This window comes from Physeter macrocephalus, chromosome 16 (genome assembly GCF_002837175.3).
Source record: "Physeter macrocephalus isolate SW-GA chromosome 16, ASM283717v5, whole genome shotgun sequence".
Taxonomy (NCBI): Eukaryota; Metazoa; Chordata; class Mammalia; order Artiodactyla; family Physeteridae; genus Physeter; species Physeter macrocephalus.
Genome location: NC_041229.1, coordinates 70,997,791 through 71,010,290, shown reverse-complemented (window position 1 = coordinate 71,010,290; position 12,500 = coordinate 70,997,791). Strand labels below are relative to the sequence as shown.

The 12,500-nt window shown below is 39.1% G+C and overlaps 1 protein-coding gene across 9 annotated transcripts in view; it reads right to left on the bottom strand.

Moving 5' to 3' along the window:
• Positions 1–12,500, bottom strand: part of LOC114487977 (transcription factor SOX-6-like) — a 317,754-nt gene that overhangs the window by 96,925 nt on the left and 208,329 nt on the right. The window contains exon 1 of one of the 9 annotated variants that reach the window (XM_055091354.1): positions 9,616–11,442. The exons of the other annotated variants lie outside the window; for them this stretch is intronic. The gene's annotated coding sequence lies outside the window, so the exon portion shown is untranslated. Of the gene's footprint in view, positions 1–9,615; positions 11,443–12,500 lie in introns of those variants that run through there. 9 annotated transcript variants of the gene reach the window in all.

Below are 12,500 nucleotides of genomic sequence, written 5' to 3'. Positions count from 1 at the left end.
AATGAGGTATATTTCCAACACTGAAATTCTATGAGTCTATGACTCTAAGGCAATCTTAATATAAGAAATCCTAAAAATTGGCTAGTGAACCAGAAAAGTTGTCAGTCATGAGCCTACTACCCTACCATATAGACTGCAAATGTTTACTGACTACCTGCTCTTGTCAAGTACTATCTGACTTGTCAAATACACAGAGGCACATAAATAAGATAGTACCATCTAATAGTTAATAGTCTAGAGAGCATGGAACATAAATTATCGCAAGGTACTATAGTAAGTGACCAGTTGCTAAAGAGCTATAAATAGTATTGTGGAAACCCAAAGGAAGGAAGAAGTATGTAATTCATTTTGGACGGATCAGAGGCATTAAAGAAGTCCCATCTAACTGAGTCCTGAAAGATGAGTAGACGTTTGTCTAGCAGAAATAAGAGGAATGGACATTCCAGGATGTGCAAAGGCAAGAAGCTATAAAAGAATATGGTTATATTCAAAGGAGAAGAACTTTAAAGTGGCTGGAATATGGGATGTGTAGTGGGAAGTAACAGGAAAAAAATCTGGCAGGATGGGCTGACGACAGATTGGAAAGGATTTCAAATGCAATTCAAAGTAGTTTGGATTTTATCCTTAGGGAAATAGCAAATTATTGAAGGAATTTAATGAAAGGAGTAATGTGATCTGAATTTCCCTTAAGAAAAAAATCTCCAGTGACTTTAAGAAGGATGAGTCATCCAGAAGACTGTATATATGTTTATGCTCCTGTCATTTGTATTTATGTGTGCTTAGCTGCTCTTTTCTTATCTTGTCCTTGGTGCTCTGCTGGACATGTGGTACTGACTGGTGCTAACCAGTTACCTTCTACCTCCACATTCCTTTAAGTCTCTGTTTTCAGTCTCTACAACCACCACTGATAAATGCTGTTGAAAGAAGGTAAATGAAGAGAGAGGGGAAGGAAAGGATGAAAGAATATGAATAATCACAAAAGAAATACCTGGAAGGAAGAAGAGAGAGAATATACTAATAAAAATAACATAATGGCTAATGTGTATTGAGTACATACTATGTGCCATGTTCATTACTTATGCTTCACAGTACCTCATTAAATTTCAAAAAATTCCACAATGAAGCTACTAATTTATCCCCATTTTCAGATGAGCTAAGTGAAGCACAGAGTAACTTGGCTTTGGTTATAATGCTAGTAAATGGTAGAGAAGACTCAAACCTGTCCTGCCTGACTTTAAATCCCATACATTTAACTTTTACACTCTATTCCCAATTACAACACTTACTGAATGCTATGTGCCAAGAACTATGCTAGCTGCTTTACATGGGTTAGCTCTAAGACCCACAATAACCTAAATAAGTAAATATCATTACCCCCATTTTATAGTACAGAAAACTGAGGCTCTAGGAGATTAAGTAACTTACCTAAGGTCACAAAGCCAGTAAGAGGCAGCACCAGAGCTTTAACCCTGATCCGTTTGGCTGCACCCTTTCCACGGCATTATGATGTTCCCATTCCCACTGCTTACTCCTTCTCCCCCACGGTGACACTGCTTCTCATTTCCAGATTCCACACTCAAGGCTCAGCTAATATCTTACCTCCTCCAAAAGCCTTTCAAGAACATATCAGCCTACCATTGCATTCCTACTACAATTATTTCTGTAACACTCATTTACCTTGATCAAGACAGATTTGTATTTGTCAGTTCCTTGTTCTGTTTATGTTCTATGTCCCCAATCAGTCAACCCATGTAAGAGCCCTGCAGCAAATCCTCAGGCAATTTGTACCATCTAAATATGCCTTACATTACTCTCGACCAAGCCTCTAGAGGGGGACGAAATTGTGTCATATAATATGTATCCCCAAGATACCTGGCAGAATCCTAAGCACATACTAGGGCTTCATAATGTATTGACTGGCTCCAATATACATTAATAGTAGGAAGTTTTCAGTAATAATAACAATAACAGCTAATATTATATAAGTATACACACACACACACACACACGTATAAATTCAATCCTCATAACGACCAATGATGTAGATACATCATTGTTACACCCATTTTACAGAGGAAACTGAGGAGCAAAAAAGTTAAGTGACTTGTCATAAGGTCACACAGCTAATAAGTAGCCGAGTCAGGATCCAAATACATGCAGTTTCAATTCAGAGTCAGCATTCCCTTGACTACTTTAAAAATACTACCTTCACTCAATAGATGTTGTTCTAAGATTAAACAACTCTCACACCTTAAAAAAATTATAAAACTCACATGTGACTTCTGCTGTAAACACTGAATAAAGGAGATATGGAAAGAAGTTTGTCTGCATATAGTAGAAAAAAAATCCCTGAGCAGCAGATACAAAGCTGCTGGAAAAATAAGAAGAAAAGAAAATTGAGAAGCATTTCTCTTTAGAAAAAAATTAGAGTGTGCCAGTTGTGCCATTTTCACAAAGTCTCTGTGATTTATAAAGCATCCATCCTGACTTCCTCTCATTAATACACCAAATTATATAGCATACGTCAGAGTAAGCAACCATTATTAGCAAAAGCTCTGCAACTCTACACCAGAATCATGTAATCTTGAACCAGTGAAATGCAACCACCTCTGGACTGACACACACAACAGCTGTTCCGTGTGTCAGAGAAATGGCCTGATGAAGATCCCGAGGAAACACTGGAAAACAGAATGTTGATTTCCAAATCTTTCAAACTTGATTAGGCTATTGCAAAAGTCAGGGAGAAAAATACAAGTTATATTTCTACTTTAAAAAGGCAACAAGAAATTCTTGATAATTGAGAGATGATGGAGAAAGTGGAGGCAAGAGATGTAGGTTTGCATATAATTCATAATTTATAATTTATGAAGCATTTTCCTGTACATTATTTCTTTTAACTCATACAACAACTTGGTGAAGTCAGTAGCATTATCATCTCTACAAAATCAGCCTCTGCAAATAAGGCTCAGAGAAGATAACTTTCTATAGTTATTTAGCTAGGAAGTGGAGAAGGCAGGACTAAAGGCCAGGTCCTCTAAAACAAAGCTCCTTTCTTTGTATCATATGGTTTTCTCTTAAAACAAACAAATAAAAAGAAGAGCCTCTTGTGTTATAGAGGAAAAAAAGGTAACAGTGATTGCAAAATAGACAATGAAGCATAAGAATGACAGGTTTCATTTCTCTCTGCTCTTTTAAGGAAACTCCACATCTCCCGCTTGAAAGTAAAACAATAAGTAATGAAAAAAGCCCTCGTGGTTGCTTTCCATCTCCATGTTCCCTAACTTTACTCCTCCTCCCTGGATCTGGACAGTGTAACAATCTCTGTAACGGTACAACACCACAGTGGTGTCACAGACACATGAAAAACAAGCCCCATGACTGTTCAGGGAAACGCCAAAGGAAAACCAGAGAAAATCTAGAACCCTGAAAATAAAGCAATTTTCCCATACAGCACAGCATAATTCTGCAGAAGAAAGTAAAATAAAGGGTGATTATGTAGAAACACTGTGCGGTGTGCTGTGTGCATGGTGGCGAGGATGTGGGGGCAGCTAGGGTCTGAAAATGGAAGAAAATATTTCAAAAGCAGGTAAGTCTATCTAGAGTTTGTTATGGCTGAAGAACTCTACGCCACAAAGTAAAGGGAACTGCTGCTTCAGAGCTCTACAACTTCCTGGGGAGCAGAGATCAACAAACAAATCCACCCTTTCTCAGAACTAACACATGAAATTCTTTCAACATTCATATGCAAGGAATGACAGTCAGACATTTCACTGCAGAGGCAATCAGTGTGATTATGCCCACAGAGGATATCCCTGTTTACCTCTCTATTCATAGAGATGCCCATAAGCAGTGACACATCGCCAGTCTAACATGTAAACACATGGTTCCAGGTAAGGAAGGCTCTACGTAACTCAAATATTATTTTTCTCACTATTCTTCTTTTATTAATTCATTCAGTATGTATACGTACATGCCTGACACAGTTGTAGATTCTTGGGATAAAGCAGTGAACAAAGTAAAGTTTCTGCCCTCATAAGCTCACACTCCAAATCCAAATCTGAGATTTCTTCCACCTCTAAGATTCTGTGGTTCCATTACTAGAGAAAATTCAATTGCAAATGTCCCTGGGCAGAGACACACTTTGAGCACCTAAAGAAAAAAGACCACCTTATAGTCTCAGCATCTAGCATAATGCTTAATGCTCAGTAAAGGTTTTTAAGTGAATGGAGGTAATTGCTATATTAAAGATATGGAAACTGAGATTCAGGATGGTGAAATAAATTACCTACGGTTAAACAAATGGTAAGTGGTAGAGCTAAGAACTGTGCCCTGACCTAGTACTAGTCTAGGTACACCCAATAATTTTCATGAATCCAATTAGGACTTTATTTTTAAGGACTATTCAGTTATTAAAGTCAGCTCTCCAACAGTGAGTCTCTGCGTCTTTGCTTACCTCTGAACTTATTAGTACCAGACAATTTAACACTTAATTTTTCTGTAATGGGGTCAAGAGATAAGATTTGAAAGAGTTTAGGGATGAAATTACCCTTAAAAGTTATCTAGGGCTTCCCTGGTGGCGCAGTGGTTGCGCGTCCGCCTGCCGATGCAGAGGAACCGGGTTCGCGCCCCGGTCTGGGAGGATCCCACATGCCGCGGAGCGGCTGGGCCCGTGAGCCATGGCCGCTGGTCCTGCGCGTCCGGAGCCTGTGCTCCGAAACGGGAGAGGCCACAACAGAGGGAGGCCCGCATACCACAAAAAAAAAAAAAAAAAAAAAAAAAAAAAATAGTTATCTAGTTCTTTCTCCTTACTTTTCAGATGAGGGAACTGATCGGGAAGGGTAGAAATTTGCCCCAAATCCCACAGCTAGTCATGGAAGACTTAGCACCAAAACCCAACTCTTCTGATAACCAAGCCCAGTGTTCTTTTCCATCACCACACTGTCTCTCCTGGGTTCCTTGATGGTAAGAAGAATTATTAAATGTTTTTTGTATTTCTACCAACACTCAGAAACCACACCTACCATATGGTGCTACTGGCATACCACATTACCCAACAAATTAACTATTAAGAAAATTTTGTTTTTTTTTTTTTTGGAAGGAAAATATGCTTTAATATGTATTAATGTATTATAAAACAAACAATTCCAAACAATACATAAATTTGTCAGTAGAACAAAATAGACAAAAAGTACACATAAAAACTTAATATTTGTCAAATTTAAGCAGGAAGGATTTTGAGATGACTCTTTTTTTTTTTTTTAATTTGTCTCTTAAAATTTACTTTCTTTTTTAAAAAAAAACTTTCTTTTTCTTTTTTTTTTTAACATCTTATTGGAGTATAACTGTTTTACAATAGTGTGTTAGTTTCTCCTTTACAACAAAGTGAATCAGTTATACATATACATATGTTCCCATATCTCTTCCCTCTTGTGTCTCCCTCCCTCCCACCCTCCCTATCCCACCCCTCTCGGTGGTCACAAAGCACAGAGGTGATCTCCCTGTGCTATGCGGCAGCTTCCCACTAGCTATCTAATTTACATTTGGTAGTGTATATATGTCCCTGCCACCCTCTCACTTCGTCACAGCTTACCCAACAAATTAACTATTAAGAAAATTTTGTTTTCAAACTTAACTTCCTCCTCCATGAAATTTCTCTATTCCAGTTAGGCCAGAGAAGTTTTAACAGCTTCTGGACCAAGACCCTGAGCTAAAAGACTCCAGCAGAAATTAGCTAAGCTCAATACACAGCAAAAATAACCCTATGCTAATATTCTTTCCCTGAAAAAAATGTCAGGACTTACAGGACAAGCCCTTCCCCAGTGAGTTTTGCTAGAAAATAATTGGGTGGCCTAAAGACTTGCATTTTCAGAGAAAGAAAAACTTTACCTACTGCCCTAGCTGAAGAGGAATTTTCCTGAGCTGCACTTGCAAAAATGATCTGCTCTGCAGTCAGGCCTCCCTTAGGGAAGTCAGAGATTTCACAGGAACACTAAATTGGGAGCAAGAAGACTTTAACTCTTGTTCAGGTTCTGTCACTAATAAATTATGACATTAGGCAAAATCATTATCCTCTCTGGGGTTATTTGACTCATCTTTAAAATAGGGATAATAATACTTATCCTGATTACCTCAAATGGTAGTCAGGTAGAATATATGAATTAATGGCCATAATATCAATTTGAAAAGTATAAAGCACCATGCAAAAAAGATAGTGCAATTAATTATTAGTATTATTTCTCAGAAATACTGCATATTTTAGAGGCCAAAAACTATCTTATAAAATCAGTTATAAAGAGGCAGAAGCAGCGTGACATAGCTGGAAGATGCCAAGAATGGAGGTGGCTGTAGGTATGAATCCGGACTCAGTGACCTTGACAAGTTGTTTAAACAAACAAACTTAAACAGTTTCATCATCTGAAAATGGGGGACATTACTACTGTGAAGAATAAGTAACAAATATTTACAAATATACATCTAAAAGCATCTGGTTTGTATGGTATAAAATGGTATTATTATAAATTTCCTCTTCCAGAGAGCTTAGAACTTCAGGGTTTTAGCTAGCATTCACACCATGGGAATAGTTGAAACATCTGTAATGTCAAGTAGTTGAAACTGATTTTAAAAGAAAAAATAAATTAAAAAATAAAGAAAAAGAAAAACTCACCACCAAACGATAACAATAGCACCCCCGATCAACATATTAAAGCAAAAAATTTGATACTAATTAACCTAGCACACTAGCAATTGGGCCAGAATTTAGGAGCCAGTTCTATCAATGGGTATTTTTCAGTCACTCAGACAAACTGTTGTGTTTATTTCAAATCCACTGCACTGAGGTTCTCTTTGTGACTGGATTGTTGGATTATTGCCTGCATTCTGTCTTCTGCAAAAATGCCAAATGTATAGAAATTTCAGTCACCAGATTAAACGTTCATCTTGACAATATATTATGCTGTTTGGTGTCATGTTGACATCCTACTGATGATGCTCATGACTTTTTATGCCTTTATTTTGGTCTTTGGTTTCAGTAAAAAGAAAAGTTGAAAGCTCTTAGACTAATGAATTCAGATTCTTTTCAGACACAGTGCTGCTTCTCTTCCATGAGACCAGGAAAAGGATATATTTCTGGTTGCAGACATATGTGGTACAGACATGAGATCACAGCTTTAAGCTTAATAGAAGAACATAACAATCTACTTACTGTTTACACTTTAGCCCAAAGGGCAGCTGGAAATCACAACCAACCATATGCAGTGCCAAACAAGTGGTCAAGACTTTATTAATAAAGCCAAGCATTAACAAATAAGATTCTGGGAATGGTACAGTGAGGGGCAGGAGTGTCGTACCACAGGCCCCTCTAAGTACTAGGCATAGGGCCCAGGCTATTGTTGAAAATGGCCTTTGGGATTAGACTATTCTCTCTGCCAGGATTTCATTTGCCATCTTTCATATTTCCCAGTTCTCCTATACAGTGTTTAATCAGCTGCTAGGGACTGGTTAGAAAGGACTCCGGTTCTTCTTGCATTCTGACATCCCTGAAAAGGGAGTGAATTATAAAATTATCTACATACAATTAAATCAAATCACACACACAGAGAAATGCCTTTTGTACTATAGAGAACTATTTCAAGTAGAAAAAGAGATGCAAATAATACCTCATTTAATCCTTCCAAAGTTTATGACAATTATAGTAATATTATCCCCAATTTATTGATGAGAAACTGATGAGAAAGGCTTAAGGATACTACAAGTAAATTGCAGAACAATTATTTAAATCCAGGTCCAAATCCCATGCTTTCGCTGTTCAACAACTGCCATAGAGAACAAATTAATTGATAACCCTTGGCCTATTATAATTTCTTTCTTTCTGCACTAAGATGTATACAAATATACTAGGTAAATGTAGTATTCAGAATGAATCACTATTGAACATAGAAGTATTTCTTTCACACATCAGTGTCACAATTTATAAATTTCTATCTAGTTCTTTCATTTCTTTTCCATACCTAACAGATAAGGTCAAATCCCAAATTTGTAACCCAAATACAAACATCACAGGACAGGTGTCAGAGTGTAAAACCATCAACACACCTACAAGCTTTCATCAAAGTGAGTTGGCCCTACTGGGTCAGCAAAAATTAAATAATCAATAACTCCTAAAAAGATGGTGCAGAAGTCAGAAGTTTGCTAGAATAACTAGTTCATTCAAGTGAAATTTATTCAAGTGTAATAAGTAGAGAAGGGAAATCTGAATCTACAGTCTACCTCCTCAGATTAGATTTAAGGTATAGTATGGATTTTGATGAAGCACGTTTTGCATCTATGTGTGTTCTGATTTTGGTTTTGCTTTGTTTCTGAAACAGAAGTAAAGTTCCTTATTTGAAGTACATTGTATTGTCTTTTTTTTTTTTTGGAATTGTTACTGTCAGGCTAAATATACCTCCAGTTTTCTATTGGGCCCAACATGAGAACTATATTCAGGAAAACAAGAGCAGAGGAAAGAACAATGTTCCAAATGTACCCTCCCTCACACCATGCCAGATTCATGATAGGCTAAAAGAGACAGCATGCTCTCCACTGAGATCCCTAATGATGCCCCTGAGAGCCCAAGCCATTCACACAGTTATGACACAGATAGCAACCACATTTTCTCCCTTGGGGCTTTAAGAAAAGAACTGGCTCTCAAACCACAGTCAGTAATGTGTAACCACAGCACAAGGCAAAAGAAAAAGAGAGAACATCCCAGTGAAGTATGAGGTTAATCTCAGATAATTATCCCAAGCAATTAGAAATCACCATGGAACACAACTTTTAATCTCACCCTCAGTTTAGACACATCACAAAATGAAAGTGAATGATTAAAAATACTAGGAACTTATAGGCACAAAAGTATGGATGTAAAGTTATAATGGCCACATTTCCAATGGACTAAACATTAACTGATATTAGTGTACAGAAAACTAAACTATCTGATATTAGTGTACAGAAAAAATGTTGTCTAGCACTTCAAGGTAATATATATACACAAACATAAAGCCTATGCACATTATAAAAGTAACTTTCCAGAGAGAGAAGATGGCTTAAGAGTAAGATGCGGAGGTCACCTTCCTCCCCACAGATACATCAGAAATACATCTACACGTGGAACTCCTCCTATAGAACGAACACCCACTGAACGCTGGCAGAAGACCTCAGACCTTCCAAAAGGCAAGAAGGCTTGGGCTTCGGTCGGAAGCTGGGAGAGGACTGGGGTTGGCTGCGTGAACACAGCCTGAAGGGGCTAGTGCGCCACGGCTAGCCGGGAGGGAGTCCGGGAGAAGTCTGGAGCTGCCGAAGAGACAAGAGACTTTTTCTTGCCTCTTTGTTTCCTGGTGCAAGAGGAGAGGGGATTAGGCGCGCCACGTAAAGGAGCTCCAGAAACGGTTGCGAGCCGCGGCTTCAGCGCGGACACCAGAGACGGGCATGAGACGCTAAGGCTGCTGCTGCCACCACCAAGAAGCCTGGGTGGGAGCACAGGTCACTCTTCACACCTCCCCTCCCGGGAGCCTGTGCAGCCCGCCACTGCCAGGGTCCCGGGATCCAGGGACAACTTCCCCAGGAGAACACACGGCGCACCTCAGGCTGGTGACATGTCATGCCGGCCTTTGCCGCCGCAGGCTCGCCTCGCATCCGTACCCCTCTCTCCCTCTGGCCTGAGTGAGCCAGAGCCCCCGAATCAGCTGCTCCTTTAACGCCGTCCTCTCTGAGCGAAGAGCAGACGCCCTCGGGCGACCTAGGCGGAGAGGCAGGGCCAAGTCCAAAGCTGAACCCCAGGAGCTGTGTGAACAAAGAAGAGAGGGGGAGGTCTCTCCCAGCAGCCTCAGAAGCAGCGGATTAAAGCTCCACAATCAACTTGAAGTGCCCTGCATCTGTGGAATACCTGAATAGTCAGCGAATCATCCCAAGTTGAGGAGGTGGACTTTGGGAGCAAGATATATTATTTGGACTTTGGGAGCAAGATATATTATTATTTTCCTCTTTTTCTCTTTTTGTGAGTGTGTATGTGTGTGCTGCTGTGTGAGATTAGGTCTGTATAGCTTTGCTTTCACCATTTGTCCTAGGGTTCTGACAGACACCTTTTTTGTTTTTTGGTTTTTTTTTTACTTTTTAAAATTTTTCTTCTTAATAATTATTTTTTATTTTAATAACTTTATTTTCTTACTTTATTTTATCTTCTTTCTTTCTTTCTTCCTTTCTCCCTTCCTTCCTCCCTTTCTTCCTTCCTTCCTCTCCTCCTTTCCTCCTTCCTTCCTTTCTTCCTTTCATCCTTCCTTCCTTCCTCCCTTTCTTTCTTTCCTATCTATTTTTTCTCCTTTTTATTCTGAGCCATGTGGATTAAAGGCTCTTGGTGTTCCAGCCAGGCATCAGGGCTGTGTCTCTGAGGTGGGAGAACGAACTTCAGGACACTGGTCCACAAGAGACCTCCCAGGTCCACGTAATATCAAACAGCGAAAATCTCCCAGAGATCACCATCTCAACACCAAGACCCAGCTTCACTCAACGACCAGCAAGCTACAGTGCTGGACACCCTATGCCCAACAACTAGCAAGACAGGACTACAGTCCCATCCATTAGCAGAGAGGCTGCCTAAAATCATAATAAGGCTACAGACACCCCAAGGCACACCACCAGACGTGGACCTGCCCACCAGAAAGACAGGATCCAGCCTCATCCACCAGAACACCGGCACTAGTCCCCCAAGCCAAGAAGCCTGCTCAACCCACTGAACCAACTTTAGCCACTGGGGGCAGACACCAAAAACAACGGGAACTACGAACCTGCAGCCTGCAAAAAGGAGACCCCAAACACAGTAAGCAAAATGAAAAGACAGAAAAACACACAGCAGATGAAGGAGCAGGGTAAAAACCCACCGGACCTAACGAGGAAATGGGCAGTGTACCGGAAAAAGAATTCAGAATAATGACAGTAAAGATGATCCAAAATCTTGGAAATAGAATAGACAAATTGCAAGAAACAGTTAACAAGGACCTAGAAGAAATAAAGAGGAAGCAAGCAACGATGAGCAACACAATAAATGAAATGAAAAATACTCTAGATGGGCTCAGTAGCAGAATAACTGAGGCAGAAGGACGGATAAGTGACCTGGAAGATAAAATAGTGGAAATAACTACTGCAGAGCAGAATAAAGAAAAAAGAATGAAAAGAACTGAGGACAGTCTCAGAGACCTCTGGGACAACATTAATTGCACCAACATTCGAATTATAGGGGTCTCAGAAGAAGAAGAGAAAAAGAAAGGGACTGAGAAAATATTTGAAGAGATTATAGTTGAAAATTTCCCTAATATAGGAAAGGAAATAGTCAATCAAGTCCAGGAAGCACAGAGAGTCCCATACAGGATAAATCCAAGGAGAAACACGCCAAGACACATATTAATCAAACTATCAAAACTTAAATACAAAGAAAACATATTAAAAGCAGCAAGGGAAAAACAACGGATAACACACAGGGGAATCACCATAAGGTTAACAGCTGATCTTTCAGCAGAAACTCTGCAAGCCAGAAGGGAGTGGCAGGACATATTTAAAGTGATGAAGGAGAAAAACCTACAACCAAAATTACTCTACCCAGCAAGGATCTCATGCAGATTTGATGGAGAAATTAAAACCTTCACAGACAAGCAAAAGCTGAGAGAGTTCAGCACCACCAAACCAGCTTTACAACAAAAGCTAAAAGAACTTCTCTAGGCAAGAAACACAAGAGAAGGAAAAGACCTACAAGAAAAACCCGAAACAATTCAGTAAATGGTAATAGGACCATACATATCAATAATTACCTTAAATGTAAATGGATTAAATGCTCCCACCAAAAGACACAACTGGCTGAATGGATACAAAAACAAGACCCGTATGTATGCTGCCTTACAAGAGACCCACTTCAGGCCTAGGGACACATACAGACTGAAAGTGAGGGGATGGAAAAAGGTATTTCATGCAAATGGAAATGAAAAGAAACTGGAGTAGCAATACTCATATCAGATAAAATAGACTTCAAAATAAAGACTGTTACAAGAGACAAAGAAATCAAAGAGGAAATCAAAAAATACCTAGAAACAAATGACAATGGAGACACGATGACCCCAAACCTATGGGATGCAGTAAAAGCAGTTCTAAGAGGGAAGTTTATAGCAATACAGTCCTACCTTAAGAAACAGGAAACGTCTCGAATAAAAAACCTAACCTTGCACCTAAAGCAATTAGAGAAAGAAAAACAAAAAAAACCCCAAATTTAGCAGAAGGAAAGATTTCATAAAGATCAGATCAGAAATAAATGAAGGAAACAATAGCAAAGATCAATAAAACTAAAAGCAAGTTCTTTGAGAAGATAAACAAAATTGATAAACCATTAGCCAGACTCATCAAGAAAAAAAGGGAGAAGACTCAAATCAATAGAATTAGAAATGAAAAAGGAGAAGTAACAACAGACACTGCAGAAATACAAA